Source organism: Haemorhous mexicanus, chromosome 3 (genome assembly GCF_027477595.1).
Source record: "Haemorhous mexicanus isolate bHaeMex1 chromosome 3, bHaeMex1.pri, whole genome shotgun sequence".
NCBI lineage: Eukaryota > Metazoa > Chordata > Aves > Passeriformes > Fringillidae > Haemorhous > Haemorhous mexicanus.
In genome coordinates, this window is record NC_082343.1 from 115,140,231 (window position 1) to 115,155,097 (window position 14,867).

The window sequence follows — 14,867 nt, forward strand, 5'->3', positions numbered from 1 at the left end:
GCAAAGCCTTGCAGAGGCTCTTCAAAGAATGGGATCTCTTGGGAGCTGTTCAGATTCAGCAATACTGGAGCAATTTTCATACTGGAGCAATTTTCCAAAAGCAATTTTCCAAAAGCAAAGCAGGTGTTACAGGTGGAAAGTGTAAAGTGAATCCTGAGGAGGGGCAAATTCACATCTTTCCATGGAAACCTCTTGGTCTGTGGAGAAAGCCAGACAGAAATCACCTGCATCGATTCCTGCATCCCTCTGCAGCATAAAGCTTCAAGTCAGTCCCTGAAGCTGATGTTTGAACTACCTGGAAAATATCCCAGACATGAAACACTTGGAGCTGCTACAATAGGGTCAGAATAAGAGAAATTACACTTGGGAAGGGCAGGAATGAACCCATCAATCTCCAGCCTCACAAAGAGCAATTTTAAAACCTTCAAGAATTTCAAATTTGGCTGGAGCACCATGAAATGCTGCACCCAAGGTGTTTGGGTTTCCCTCCTTGCTTTGCTGGCACTCCTGTTTTCTTCCTGTCTGGCCCAGAAAAGTGGAAAATCTGGGTGTTCTGCATTGTGGCCCTGCTTCCTTCTCCTCTGAAGTATGAAAGGACCCATTGTCCCCATCCTTGCTTCAGAGGCAGCAGCATTTTGGAGGGGCAGGAGCCAACGCTGTGTCCAGGAGCTGGAGGAGGTGTTGGTATTTCCCAGAGACTGACTGGAACCCTGTTTTCCACCCAGGCTCAACTCAGCTGGGAAAGTGCTTAAAAATGGACTCACTTCCCAGAAATGGGGCAACTCCCTGCTGCAAGGTGCTGTTCCTGCTAAAGGCTGATATGAAATTGTTGGGATGCTGCATTGTTTTGTGGCAGTGAAATTCAGTGTTGGTGAATGAGCAGAAGGAAACAACAGATAAATTCAGGAATATTTGGAGGCCAAATCCTTCTGGGTGAAGGATATTTTAGCTTTGCCTCCTCCTGTTGTGACAGAACAAGGGGCGGTGGGTTTAAGGTGAAGAAGGGTTGATTTAGATTAGATTATATTATATTAGCTAAAGAGAGATATATTTTTACAATGAGGGTTGTAAAACACTGGCAAAGGTGAGAAGCTGTGGCTGCCCCATCCCTGGAAGTGTCCAAGGCCAGGTTGGACAGGGCTTGGAGCAGCCTGGAACATGTTCCTGCCCATGGCAAGGTTTTTGAGCTGGATCACCTTTAAAAGGGTCATCCCTTCAAATCCACATTTGAAACTAAACTATTCCATGATTCCACAATTCTCTGCAATCCATTCTCCAGCTCTTTATGACTTGCCTGGTCTGTTCCTATTAACAAGACTTTGTGGTTTGCCTTTATAGGGGTAATTTCTCCCAAATGAGACATCTGAATGCTCTCAGCTGTGCTTGGCTCCTGAGAGTGGTGAGACCAGCTCATGCAAGTCCAGGGACTCCTTGCGTCCTCCTGGTTTCCCACCACAAAGGAAAACCCATCCCTGTCCCCAAGCACCTGATTTCCATCTGCCTGTGTTCTGCTCTAAGTAGGTCTTTGCCCTGGAGCTAAACCGAGGTTGGGATTATATTTACAACCCCCAAATGTCCTCTCCTGATGGCTAAATAAATCCCTGGGTTTAGCAAGGATGTTCTCCAGGCTCCTCTCCTCCAGTCAGACCCTGCACCCACATCAGTGAGGTGGGTCAGGGCTGCCCCTCAGCCTCTAAAACCCCAAATCAACCCCTTCCAGATGCAGATATGCAAGAAATCTTTGGATTTTGTGTTTCCTGCAGACTTTCAGGAGTCTTTGGCCCTGGGAGCAGGGTGGGTTGGTGGAAATTAAGCTTTTAGGAGATATGGGCTGTTGTAAAGGTCAGAAAAGGGGACCTTTTCCAATGGGATGGATTTTGGGAGGGAATTTGGCCCACTGATTCCATCTGATGTAAGTCTGGCATGAAGCAAACCCTTCCCTGCTTGGGGACCCACCTTCCCCACCGTGACACCACACAGCAAAGGTGGCCCAAGGAGCCCTGGGCTTACACCAATTAAAGGGCAAAGAGAGCAGGATGGCTGCTCTCCACCATGAAATGTGTCCTCAGGCAGGTCCTGATCCTGTTGAAGCTGTCCCTGCTCATGGCAGGGGGTTGGAATAGATGACCTTTAAAGGTCCCTTCCAACCCAAGCCGCGCTGTGACTCTGTGAGAGCCTGGCTTGGCCAAGGGAGCTCCACATCTGAGAGGCCACACAGAGCAGCCATGGGGAAGCAGTCCTGGTTCCCAGACTCCCCACCATCCTTCCCTTCAAGATTTGAGGCAAAACCCCTTTATTTTGCAGGCAGTGGGACCAAAACCATGTGAGGAAGTGTGACAACCTGTTGTATTTGCAGGGTTCCCAGATGAAGGAAGGAAATGATGAATCTGACTCCATGCTCTTAGAAGGCTAATTTATTATTTTAAGACACTATGTTATATAAAAGAATACTATGCTGAACTATACTAAAGAATACAGAAAGGATACAGACAGAAGGCTAGAAAGATAATAATGAAAAACTCGTGACTCCTACCAGACCCTGTACACAGCTTGGCTGTGATTGGCCATTAAGTCAAAACAATTCACAGCAGAAACCAATGAAACAACCACCTGGTGGATAAACAATGACCAAACACATTCCAAAGCAGAAAGACACAGGAGAAGCAAATCAGAAAATTATTGTTTTCATTTTTCTCTGAGGTTCCCAGCTTCCCAGGAGACGAATCCTTGGCAAAGAGATTTTTCAGAAAATATGATGGTGAAAACAACCCAGCTGGAGATGCCCATGGTCTGCCACATCCATCTCCCAGTCTTCAGGAGCCCTCTCTGCTGACACAAACACAATAATCAACCCTGCTCCATTTGCACAGAGCTTTATATAGGATTTATATGGGACTTCACCTCCTATCAACCCTACATTCCCTGAAGGAAGCGTGGCAGGGACCCAGAGCTCCTCAGAGGGCAGGACACAGTTCATTAGTATGGAATTGCAGGACCAATTACAGCAGAAAAGCTGAAAGGAACCGAAACAGAAAGGTCAGCCCCAGCCCCCAGCTGCCAGGTCATGTCCAGTGTGTGGAAATGCAAAGGGAAGTCTGATGGCTCCAGGAAGGGTAATTAGCTCTCAGTGATGAGTGGGAGACTGGGGACAATGTTAGTGCAGCATAAATCACCTCCTAAACAAGCCTTGTTTATTTATTATGGGCTCCCATGACCTGTGCCCTGAACTTCAGTCTCCCCCCCTGCTCCCTTATCCACTCATCTCTGGGCTTTTCCTGGCTGGATGGAAGGCTGTGGGTTGGCAAGCCCTTCAGAAACGCAGATAGGGAGATCTGCAAAGTGCCTTGAGAGGTTTTTCCAATTATTTCCCTGCCCTGAGGGAGCAGAAATTGCACATAAATCCAAGCTGGCAGCATCCATGTGAGGGTCTCAAGTACCACACCCACACCGTGTCCGTCGCCTTCTGCCCCAGCTGCCCTGGGGTTCCTGTGCCACACGTTGAAGAATCCTCTTTATCCCTGCTGGGTTCCATGGCTGAACCTCTTTATCTCTGTCTTTTCACCCCAGGATGATGCTTGTGACCTGGAGAGAGGATCACAGAATGGTTTGGGTTGGATGGGACCTTAAAGATCATCCAATTCCACCCCCTGCTGTGGGCAGGGACACCTTCCACTATCCCAGGTTGCTCCAAGCCCCATCCAGCCTGGCCCTGGACACCTCCAGAGATGGGGTAGCCACAGGTTTTATCAGAATTCTCCATCTCCATTCAAACCCTGCAGGTGGCATCAGGAAAATCCTCCTTTTCCCCAAAAAATCCCATTATTTTCAGTCCACCAGCCCCTTGTGCACAGGTACAGTGGGTGTTTGGGTCAGGGGGATTCATCCTGGCTAAAGCTCTGCCCGAAGCTCAGGGTGGGCAGGTGCAGAGCAGGAGCACAGCCCTGAGCCTGCCTGCAGCCCTTCCTGTACCACTGAAATTAAATCAACTCTTTAATTATGCCAGGTTTCTCAAAGAAAGGATCAATTTCTAGGGAATGTGCTTAAATATCTGTATTTAATGCACATCTTGAAGCAAGCAGGGGATAGTGAGGCCTCTGAGGGCAGAGTGAGGGGTGTCCAAGGGGTTGGGGTTGGGGCAGAATGGGCTCTTGGTGGTACTGGGGGAAAGGTGATTTGTCCCCTGCTCAGCCTGTCCTGTGAATGGGATACAAGGGTCAGCCATGGGTCAGCTCTGTCCTGAACTATGCAGATACCCTATAAATACATGCAGTTTCCTGCTAGAGCCTGGTTGCTGCTGTTTCAAGCCAGATCTTGATGCTGGAGTCCCAAGGAAAGTGGAGGGTGACCTGGAACAGGCAAGAGTGGCCCTCGGTGCTGCCCAGGCTGACCCCAGCACCAGCTTTTCTCCAAGGCAGAGCCCCTGTCACCCTGCTGGGGAAGGCCAAGACTTTGTGGGATTGAAGACAACTCCTCTTCTTCTTGTTGAGATGTGATCATTCCCTGTCTTTATTCCCTCTGGCTTGCTGCATCTCCCTGGAAGAGGAGTCCTGCTGAAAGGTGAAGTGCTTGTCTCATCCAAGAAAGGGAATTCCTTAGTCTCCATCCATTTCTTAAAGTAGCCCAGAGAATTATTTGCCAGGTTTAGTTGGCTTAGAGCAGCCTGGGGTAGTGGAAGGTGCCCCTGCCCATGGCATGTGGTTGGAATGAGATGGTTTTTAACATCTCTTTCTTCCAACCCAAACTGTTCTGTGATTCTATGATTTCCCCTAGGAGCAAGGATGTCATCATCATATATTCTGAAAAATTCCCTTGTCCAGGATTCTTCTCCTGGGAAGCTGAGAAGCCTCAGAAAAAAAGGAAAACAATATGATCTCATTTGCTTCTCCTGTGTTCTGCTGCTTTGGAATGTGGTTTGGAGATTGTTTTTCCAACAGGTGGTTGTTTGATTAGTTTCACGTGAATTGTTTTGACTTAATGACCATTAGTTTTTCATTAGTAACTTGTTAAGCCTTCTGTAAGTATCCTTTCTCTATTCTATAGTATAGTTTGAGTATAACATTCTATATTATCATATCATATCGTATCAATCATAAAATAATAAATTAGCCTTCCAAGAACATGGAGTCAGATTCATCAGTTCCTTCCTGCCACAGGGACCCCAGAAAATTCCACACAAGGATTTGGGAATGGGAACTCTCCTGGCAGGGCTTTGATCACCCCCAGACCCACAAGAGCATTGGCAGCACAAATCTTACTGTGAGTCCTTCCTGCTGCTAGCCTGGCTCTCCTCTCTGCTCCGTGCTCAGCTGAGGTCAGGGGGAGATGATTGTCCTCAGACTCATCCTCACAGTTCATCTGGCTACCAAAAACATCCTGCCCTCTTTTACCTGCCAGTTTTTCCCACTGGCACCGTGCAGTGGGATTTCCACCAGTGAAAAAAGGGAGACTTCAGGCTGGAGAGGGCCTTTGGTCTCCAGCAGTCCTTGGCCAAGCCTCTCATGGAATAGTTTGGGTTGGAAGGGACCCAAAAGATCATCCAGTACCACCCCCTGCCATGGGCAGGGACACCTTCCACCATCCCAGGTTCTTCCAAGCCCCAGAGTCCAACCTGGCCTTGGACACTTCCAGGGAAGTGTTAGAAGTGTATAGACAAAATATCCCCAGCACAACTAATTCAGAATTAAAGTTCTGGGAGCCAAGGCACTCTCTGCAGGTGCTGCAGCTCAGACTGGGTTAAACCCAGCTCAAACTGCCTGGTTTTCACAAAGCAATTCATAGACTTAAATTTGAGGGCTGGTGCCTCTGACCTCAGAACTCCAGGGAATTTGTGGTCCTGTTTTGATCGGAACTCGGGGTTTCAAGGAATGAGTGCTGCTGCACCCAGACCTCATAGAAATCACTGGAGCCATTTTTAGGCTATGAATGGCTCTTAAAGAAGGGCTTTGAGATACTGAACTGCCCCTTTGCCGCCCAGCTGTGCCTCTAACTCATCATTTTCTATATCCAGACACACACAAACACAGCTCTTTGTCCCCTCCAGATGAAGTCTGGCTCTCCCTGAGCAGCTGGGGCTCAGTGTTTTTCTCCCTCTGACCTGTAAATCCATGAGCACTGTGGCTGAGGAGGTCCCTAAAGGTGACACAAAGACCCTTTGCCTTCTCCCAGCTCCTGGCACAGCTTCCACGCTGTTCAAGTTGGGTTTAAGACCCCTCAGACAGCCCAGGCTTTCCCTAGACCCCTTTCCCAGAAGGTGGCCACTCTTAAACAACCCCATGCACTCAAAGCCATCCTCAATGTCCCCCAAGGTCCCCATCCATCCCTCCTCCCTCCTCAATCTGCTCAACTCTGAGCAAAACCACTGAAAAAGAAAGCATCTTCCCAGCTCAAGCCCACAGGGAGAAAGTCTGGGGAGCTAATTATAAACTCCTGCATCAGAGCCATCAATAATTCAGGGAGCTGAAATGGAGCTGGAGATCAGCGGTGGGACAGGGCCCATTCTGTGCCTGAAGCACCCTGGGTCAGGGTGGCCAAATCACAGGGAATTACTGGGATGCAGCTCTGCCATCTCCGCATTTCCAGGGCCAGACACCAAATTCAGGCTCCCCATCCTTCCTCCTGCTTCCCTGGCAAGTGAACGTGGCAGGATCCTGCCTCTCTCTGGGCTTCAAGCCACCAAACTCCAAGTTTCCACCCAAAAAAGACACAAGTCCCATTCACCACCTCTTCCCACACTCAGCCCTGCACTTTTCTCTGCCCTGGACGAGATTTTGAATTTGTTAGAATGGGGTTTTATTCACAAGGTTGGAGTGTCCATATGGCCAGAAATGCTTCTCTCTTCCCATCCTTGAGACATTGGGTTGGGGCTGCCACATCCTCCTGAGCATCCCTTAAATTCAGAGGAAAGCAAAACTGGAAGGAAAAAGCCTGAAGCAGAAGTTAAAACATCCCATGGGGTGTATTTTGCTAAATTGTGAGTTCAACCCATCCTTGGATGCATTTTCCATCATCTGAGCTTGTGGGTGGACTCAGCAAAACAGAGGGATTGCATTTGTAGAGGCAGGTAGAAATGGGATAAAGGTTCCTCATGCCACAGGAGAGGGGACAAGGGGACACCCCAGCCACAGCACAGAGCACTCCATGCAGTTAAAATTCCAGGCAAATCTCACACAAGGCTTAAAATTATTGTCCTGAATACCCTGGGATGTGTCTCCATCCTGATTTAACCACGCTGCCAGCTACCAGGAAGAAAATTAACTCTATCCCAGCCAAAACAGCTGGAATCAAAATTCTTAGATCTTTTCCAAGCTGTGATTCTATGAAACAAGGACAGTCTCCAAAAATTAGGGCCTTGACATGCTCTGAACACCCTCAGATGGGGCGGGAACCAGCTCCAAAGGGGTGGTTGTGTAATTTGGGGTGTCTCTGCAGTGGGGAGATCTGTTCTCTGCAGCTCTCCCAGCTCTCAGCTGAGGCTCTGGCTCCCTCTCCTGACTCCTTTTACTGGTCCAGCCATCCTCCAAAAGCTGGTGGGGAAAGCACTGGGATTGCTTTTCACCCATCAGATCCAGGCCAGGGGCACAAACAGAACCTCTGAGTGGCTCAAGCATCCCCAAAATCCAGTTGTGGAGATGGTTCACCCACTGAAGTTTCTGAAGGAACAACTGGGTGCAGTGTGCTTCCAAAGCTCCTCCTAAAATCCCTGCTAAACCTGTTGGACCAAATCAAAACACCACCAGCACTGTGCCAAGCATGGCCTTGCATATTTGAGACACATCCCCCAGGCCTACAGTGAGAGCCTCCCGTGTCCATCTCCTTCCAGTGCTCCTGTGCTTTCACGTGGGACAGATCCTGTTGCTTCTCCAAGCCCAGGTGTCCATCCCATATCCTGGGATGGGTTCCACAGCCTCCTAACTCCCCCAAAATCCGTGCCAGGCCACCTCCAGCTTATCCTTGGGGTGTCTGTGATGAGGAAGGTGGAACCAGGAGAGCAGCAGCAGCGATGAGGCAGAGGAGGGAACATCCCTGAGCCAAGCCTGGGGTCCAGGGAAAGGAACTCTGAAGGATATTAAGGAGGGGGGACCTGCATCATGGGGATAAACACATTTAAAGAGGAATTAGTAGCTCCAGGAGCAAGGAAATCCTTCTGGAAAACAAAAAAATTACTTTGCAATGCAGTGCTTGGTCTCTTCCTGACCAGGCTCGTCCCCTCTGGGGGTGACAACAACAATACAGGGCTCAGTCCTCCCCTTGTCCTTGTCCTGGATGTCCTCTGTGCCCCAGTCCTGCTCCTCTGACGGGCTCCAGATTGCACCAGCAGATGGCAAGACGAGCCCACATTTGGGGCTGGAAGTAACCACGAGTGGGAGAGAGACTCGGGAGTCTGTGCCAGGGTGGGGTTTCTCTTGGGTCTGATACGGCGTTCAGCTCACACCAGGGAATCTCTCTCACTCCCTCCAGCTGCTCCTGCCTCAAATTTCCTATATATTTGACTTTTTTGTTGTTCCTCTGCCTCTCAGTGAAGTAAATCCTGGGGTGCAGACATTGCTGGGAAGGGCTGATGGGCAAATGGAATAACACTCAGGTGTGTAATACTTCATTTCCTTGGGAAGAAGGCTGTAAAATACCTGTAGCATGGGAGACTGGGGGAGAAAAAAGGGAAATGGCCAGGTCTCAAGACCTTTAGGAAAAAAATTAAAAATCAATGCTATTCTCATGTATCTTGTCCCATCAGAACAGCTGGCTATGGTCCCTGCCTGAATTTGACCTTCCTGGGAGAGATTTGGTTCCCATCCCACCACTTCCCATTCCCATTATTGGGAATTAATTGAGATTTATTTCAAGAAGCTCTTTCCTCTGCCTCTCTTCCTGTCTTCCATTCCTCCTGCTTATTGTATAATTCCATGATTCTGTGATTCCATGAAAATAACAACACATCTGGGGAGGGGAGAGATCCTTTCACACAAATGAGTGTATCCCAATTCTGCATAACTATAATTTTCTTCTGAAAATATAAAACAATCAAATATCCAAACAAAATCCTGTACTGAGAGAGTTTTGAATCATCAACCCCTGCTGATGTCATCATGCACAAGGTACTCAAAATCCAGGGTGCAGGGGAGAGAGGATGTGATAAAGCAAAGCAGCTGTTTGGCCTGGGCTCAATGTGTGAGAATGTAGAATCCTCCACCTTCCCACTTCTTCAAAATCATTCTTTGAGCAACTCCTTTGAGTTTAAAGAAGAATCCTGGGTAAGATGTTTCTCTGACACCAAGCTTGGACATGGAAAAAACTTTTCATAGAATCCCAGAACAGGTTGGGCTGGAAGAGAACTTAAAAACAACCCAGTTCCACCTCCTGCCATGGGCAGGGACATCTTCCACTATCCCAGGTTGCTCCAAGCCCTGTCCAGCCTGGCCTTGGACACTTCCAGGGATCCAGGGGCAGCCACAGCTTCTCTGGGCAACCTGTGCCAGGACCTCACCACCCTCACAGGGAACAATTCCTTCCCAATATCCCATTCATCCCTGCCCTCTGGCAGTGGGCAGCCATTCCCTGCGCCCTGTTCCCTCTATCCCTTGTCCCAAGTCCCTCCCCAGCTCTTCTGGAGCCCCTTTAGGTGCAGGAAGGGGCTCTGAGCTCTCCCTGGATTGTTTTCTTCTCCAGGTGAACACTCCCATCTCTCCCAGCCTGGCTCCAGAGCAGAGGGGCTCCAGCCCTTGGAATTTCTTCTTTCCAAAGACTTCTCCTGCCCCAGCAGTGCTGCTTGCCCCAAGCATACCCCAAATTTGTGCAGCTGCTGTGTCTTCAATGCCCAGAGCACAGCAACCTCCACCACTTCTCCAGCCTCCCAGCCAAACCAGCACCAGTTATTTAATGGCTTCTGGGGAGAGGACAAGTTAAGCCTCAAATTAAACTTTCCACTCCAACAGGCACCTCAGCAGGATGGGGACCCCTGCCCTGGCCAGACAAGTAAAGCTGTGTCTGGCTCCAAGTGTCTTGGAAGGCATGGAAAGGCAGCTTCTGGTGGAGTGGCAGGTGGCTGCCATGGGGAGGGATTTGGGAACTGGCAGGAGAGAGGGATAAGCCTCCAGCCCAGCAAATATCTGATTCCCAGCCATGGAAAAAAAGCCATCACTACAAAGCATCAGCCAGAGCCATGAGTGGAATCTTCTTGGCAGTAACGGAAAAGTGTTGGAAGAGCATCCAGGCTTTGAGCTCAGTGTGAGCGGCTCTGTTGTCACTGCATCATCATCATCATCATCATCATCATCATCATCATCATCATCATCACGGCATTCAGAGTCTGAATCAGGGCTCAAAACTGAAACTCAGCTCAGACTTTCAACCTGACAGATGGCAGGGATAGATGGGATATTGGGAAGGAGTTCTTGGCTGTGAGTGTGGAGAGGCCCTGGCACAGGTTCCCAGAGAAGCTGTGGCTGCCCCTGGATCCCTGGAAGTGTCCAAGACCAGGTTGGACATTGGAGCTTGGAGCAACCTGGAACAGTGGGAAGTCTCCCTGCCCATGGCAGGAGGTGGAACAAGGTGGCCTTTAAGATCTCTTCCAACACAAACCATTCTATGGTTCTACTATTTTAATGTGTTTTTTTGAATAATTAAACTACAATTTATTTTATTTGCCTCCAGCCAACAGCTTGGGGGCTGTGGACTGCAGTCCCTCCATGGATCCCAGCCCAGCAATGCCTTTTTCCTCCTGTGCACAACCCTCCTCCATCACAACTCCCTTCACACCATGGCTGTCACCTCTGGAGAACCAAAACCTCCCTGAAGCTCCCCAGGCCCTTGCATAGACAAAGTGTGACACCCTGAGAGGGCTCTGGGGTATCCCCAGGGACCAAGGTGCCACCATTCCCATGGAATGCTGACCCTGATGGCCTCAGTCTCCTGCCAGCTGAGGCCCTGGGGTCACTGCCAGGCCTGTATGCTCAGGGATGGGTGGGAAATGTGCCCCAAAGGCTCAGGATTATCTCAGGCCAATGGGCCCAGCTGCTGTTGCCAGGCAGGAAGGCTTGAGGTGGGAAATCTGCTCCTGGCACTGATCCCGGGACACGCTGCCAACAGAGCAAACAGCCCTGGGATCATCAGCACCCAAACATCTGCTCTGTCACCCACGGCCTGCCCAGAGGGACCCTGCTGCTCCGGGTCAAGGGACAGAGCAGCTTTTCCTGCCAGAAGGGCTGAGGGTCCCAGGGATGCATGGATGGATGGATGGATGGATGGATGGATGGATGGATGGATGGATGATGGATGGATGGATGGATGGGTGGATGGATGAATGGATGGATGGGTGGATGTGGATGGATGGATGGATGGATGGATGTGGCTGGATGGATGATGGATGGATGGATAGATGGATGCATGGATGGGTGGATGGACGGATGGATGGATGGATGGATGGATGGATGGATGGATGGATGAATGGGTGGGTGGATGGATGGACGGATGGATGTAGATAGATATGAGTGGATGGATGGATGGATGGATGGATGGATGGATGGATGGATGGATGGATGGATGGATGTGGCTGGATGGGTGGATAGATGGATGATGGATGGATGTATGGATGGATGTGGATGGATGTGGATGGATGGATGGATGTAGATAGATATGAATGGGTGGATGGATGGATGGATGTGGATGGATGGATGGATGGATGGATGGATGGATGGACGGACGGATGGATGGATGGATGGATGGATGGATGGACGGACGGACGGATGGATGGATGGATGGATGGATAGATGGATGGATGGATGGATGAAGGTGTTGCTCTTTTCTTGGCAGCTCCTCAGCCAGACAGCATATTAAAAACTACTCAACAAACTTCCAGGTGGGCCCTGTGCCAATTAGTGCTTTGCAAAGCCTCTGCCTTCCATGGAGCTGGCAAAATTCATGGAGAAGTGAGAGGAGAGGTGGTGGGGGGAACCAGAAGATTCTTCACAATGTGGTTTAGTGGGAATGATGGGATCCAGTCAAAGGCTGGACTTGATGATCTTAGAGGATTGTTCCCACCTTAATGCTGATATTCCATTCTCTGTTTCTGGGATCAGATGTGCTTGGATGAGCAGGATCTGCACCTCACTGACCCCTCCTCTTCCTGCCACTCTCTGTTCTGGCAAATTCAGCTCGGACCCGACTTGGAATTACTTTTGTTTGTATTATGTGTCAGCTTCCACACTACCTTAAGGTGGGGGAAAGATTGCAGGAGGAATTGGGGTTATCCCCAGTTTCCAAAGTAAATTTTCCTCCAGCAAGGCCAAGTGTGACATCTCTTCATCCCTGTCTCAACTTCAGACCTGCTTAAACAACACCTAACCATGGAAAAACACATGAAAAAATGAATGAGCAATTTATTGACCTTTCCTCCTTTTACCTTCCCTAAAGGCAAGTGCAGCTGGGAAAAGTGTGGGAGCACATGTGTGCCACCCAGGATGGGGCTGGACTCAGGCAAAAGGAACATATTTTATTTCAATATTAGACACCCACACCAATCTCAAATCCCCACCAAATCAAGTTTCCCTAGAGCTGGAGCTCAATAAACCACTTATCCCACGAGGCAGCATCCTTGGGGTGGTGTTTATGTGCAGCCAAACACACTCAGACACTCTGTGATGACTTCCCTACAAGGTACCCTAACAAAAAATGTCATTTTAGCAGTTTATCACAATTTAGGACATGTTGGCAAGCCATATCTGAGCAATTATGGGGTAATTCCTGTATCTACCAAAGGAATGTTGCTGTGGATTTAGTGAAAAACTGATCCCACTAAAGTAAACATGATAATAAGATGAATAATTATTATAAATAAAATAGTGATAAAATATTAAAACTCAACTGTCTTAAAAATTAATTACAGATTTTGGAGCTCACATGGTTCATATTCATTTCTAGAAGATAAGTTTTTTCTTAAAATTACAAGGACTAGAAAGGTAAGGATTTTTCCTAAACCTCCTATGAGTCTCTCAGCATCACAAGGGTCCAGGAAGAAGAGGTTTAAAAATGCACCAAATGTGGGGACTTCTGGGCCACGTTGGGTCAAAGGGGAAGAACTCTGGACTTTACTTTCTCTCCTCTGACTCATCCTTTTTGCAACAGTTCTGCTGGTGAGAGCTCTTCAACATGGAATAGTGGAAAGGCTGGATGTGTGATCTGTTGCATCACACAGGTGAGGTGACATCACCCTGGCAGCAACGCCCCCGCCGTGCCAAAAAATGATTGGTGTCACTGGAGCCAGCTGTGCCCTGCCAAGAACCTCCTCCTCTTTTTGAGGATTGGTCCAAAGCTCATCAGGGAAGTTCCTGAAGATGCATTCCCAGTCCAGTTTTCCATTCAACTTCACATTCATCTGTGGAAGGGTTCACAGAGTTGTGGAATCATGGAAGGGTTTGGGTTGAAAGGGAACTTTAAGAGCAGCCAGTTCCACTCCCTGCCAAGGGCAGGGAAATCTTCCACTATCCCAGGTTGCTCCAAGCCCCATCCAACCTGGCCTTGGACACTTCCAGGGATCCAGGGGCAGCCACAGCTTCTCTGGGCACCTGGCCAGGGCCTCACCACCCTCACAGCCAGGAATTCCTTCCCAATATCCCATTTATCCCTGCCCTCTGGCAGTGGGAAGCCATTCCCTGTGTCCTGTCCCTCCATCCCTAGTCCCAAGTCCCTCTCCAGCTCTCTGGAGTCCCTTTAGGCGCAGGAAGGTGCTCTCAGGTCTCTCTGGAGCCTTCTCTTTTCTAAACTGGGAGATCAAAGCTCTGCTTGAGGTCAGAAAAATTATTATCCTGTACCCTAGGTCTTTTCTACTCTGGGGATCCATATGAGATTGGGGGAGAGGGCAAAAGACTGTTTATATTTTTGGTTTAAAAGTTTAAATCCCCTCAAAAATGAGCATTAACCTGTGTGCTGCACCTTCTCAGAAGCTCCAGGAGGCTGCACAAGGACTTTAGGGGCAGGAAAACATCCTGAACTGCTCACAGTTGTAGAAACGAGGGCAGGAAACAACTTCCTTTCCTGGCTGAGCAATGCCCAGTCCAGATTTAACTTCCATAATGGTGCTGCTGAGGCATAAATGTCTTTTGAATTGCATTTCCACAGCTGTGTGTGCCAGCTCTGAGCTGCTCTGTGTCATCCCAGTCACTCTGAAATCCCTGGGTTTGTTCCAGGAGCTGCCCCCTCCCTGCCCCTCAGCCCCAGCATGACACAGGCACTCAGTCCCACGGGGAATTTAGGATCACCTACAGTTGTGGTATGAAGCCAGAAATAGCCTGGAGAGCATTTGTCTGGCCTGAGGCTCCAGGAGAAGGGCAAATGTCAGCTGATGTTCCCTAAAATAGATACAACTTGCCTGCTGGGGGGCAGGAAAGCCACCAGGCCTGGCTGAAACACAGAGCGTGGGGCGGGGGCTGCGAGGTGGGGATCCCAGCCCCTGGATTTCCCTCTGGATAACCCAGATGCTCTCCTCTCTTCACCTCCCTGGGCTCAACTTCTCTTCCCTGCAGGAATGCAGAGCTCCTGACAAACACTTGAGAGCTTGATTCCAACCTGAGATGCAGCAGGAGGGGTTTTCCAAAAGCACAGGGGTTAATCCCCCACATCCCTCACACCCTTCCACTGAGGGAAGGAGCTTCCTCCTCTTCCTGCACCTTTCTGATGTCTTAAACAGCCAAAAAAAGAAAACAGCTCCAAGTTTCATCCAACCTGGCCTTGGACACTTCCAGGCATGGGGCAGCCACTGCTTCTCTGGGCAGCCTGTGCCAGGGTCTCACCACCCTCACAGCCAAGAATTTCCTCTGAAATTCTAAACTCACCATCCTTCAGTTAAGGGCCATTCCTCCCTGTCCTGTCCCTCCATC